This window comes from Penaeus monodon, chromosome 30 (assembly GCF_015228065.2).
Source record: "Penaeus monodon isolate SGIC_2016 chromosome 30, NSTDA_Pmon_1, whole genome shotgun sequence".
Taxonomy (NCBI): domain Eukaryota; kingdom Metazoa; phylum Arthropoda; class Malacostraca; order Decapoda; family Penaeidae; genus Penaeus; species Penaeus monodon.
Window position 1 is genome coordinate 17,078,191 of NC_051415.1, and position 1,479 is coordinate 17,079,669.

The 1,479-nt window shown below is 40.1% G+C and overlaps 1 protein-coding gene and 1 pseudogene across 1 annotated transcript in view; one reads left to right on the forward strand and one right to left on the reverse strand.

Annotated features, from left to right (window-relative positions):
• The window catches only part of LOC119592364, a 12,401-nt pseudogene extending 11,002 nt beyond the window's left edge, over positions 1–1,399 (forward strand).
• The window catches only part of LOC119592564 (transcription factor HIVEP3-like), a gene marked incomplete at its 5' end in the record, with an annotated part of 91,776 nt that overhangs the window by 55,986 nt on the left and 34,311 nt on the right, over positions 1–1,479 (reverse strand).

Genomic DNA, 1,479 nt, shown 5'->3' on the forward strand with positions numbered 1-1,479 from the left:
CTTTATGGTTCTCATAATATTCTCTTCGTTCGTTTGTGAAACTAGTATTGTCAGATAAATATTGACGTGCCTCTTCAGCCAATCGACGTGGGCGACAGTCGGTCCAACAAGAATGTATATACGATGTCATCGCAGGTGTTAGTATCTTACTTTTGATTGAGAACATAATGAATTACATCAAAAATAATATCTTAGCCTCTAGGCGACTAACTATCCTGTTATACTAGGCTGCCACTCAACAAGATGCATCTTCATTCGCCATCCTCTGGAGACCGAAGTCGTGCGCAGAACAACATTGAAGAAAAAACATGGTTTGCCCAAAATGGTTACGTTCTTCCCATGTTCGCTACCGACGTCAGCGAAGATGGTCAAAGTGGTGTTCACGAAACTATTTACATCCCCGTATTAACTTCTCTTCCTTCTGGTTATGTTGAGAATTCTTCTGGAGAATTGACAGACCCTAACCTTAGCACCAGTGGCGATTGGTCTTCTGCCCCCATACCCCATAAAGCTAAGTCTTCAGCAAACTATGCAGCAATCGAACCTCATAATTCAAATGTTTGCAAAAGTTCAAGCGTGAACATAAATGCGGATGATGAGGAAAATACTCATACACAAATCTGGCAAGGTTCAGAAGGGATCAGGGACAAGGATGAACGTGGAGCATCTCCCGGCTATGTTGTTTTTCCGACAAAAACTAACTATGAAGCTTTTCCAACTGCGGACTTTACTACTCAAACCTCCCATGGTTTAAGAAAAAACTGTGCTAGAGATGAACAAGAAAAATCCTCTGGCTATAAAGCCTTTCCAGTAGCAAACTTTGATATGCAAACTTCCAGTGGTTTAGGAGAGAACAGTGCTAAAGATGAACAAGAAAAATCTAGAGGCTATGTATATTTTCCACCCATTGATTTTCGCGAAATATCCATTAAAAATTCTCCATTCCCAGGTTACGTAACTCTTCCACCAGTGGGATTTGGTCCGCACAATCCTCAGAGTTCTATTGGTCCTGGGCAGATAAATAGGCTTGAAGCATAATCAAAGACACGTTCAAAACAGGAGGCAAACAAACGAGATATAAGTATAAAGACTGGAGCTTATGTGGCGATGGATTCTCTTAAATTACAAAACTTAAAGGGGGAAACAGACCCCAAGCTTTCTTGATGTCACTGTAAATGAAATCATTTTGTACAGTGTTCTCCGGCGATGCCGGGTCATATTTTGATTGGCGGTTCTTTGTCCATGAAATGCTTCTTACTGAATTTCGACCCAAAACCTATGTTTACTTTTTTATACATAAAAAGAGTCCTATGGCTTGAAAGATACTTTTTAATAGAAAGGAAGAATTCACAAAGAGAAATGGTATTTGAATCAGCATTTACTGCTACTGGTTTTTGCACAAGGGTTAAGCGCCTTTTCACAAGCTGGTTGATGTTGGGTGTAACCGTTTTTACTCCCTTCAAATTTTTGGAACGGAAA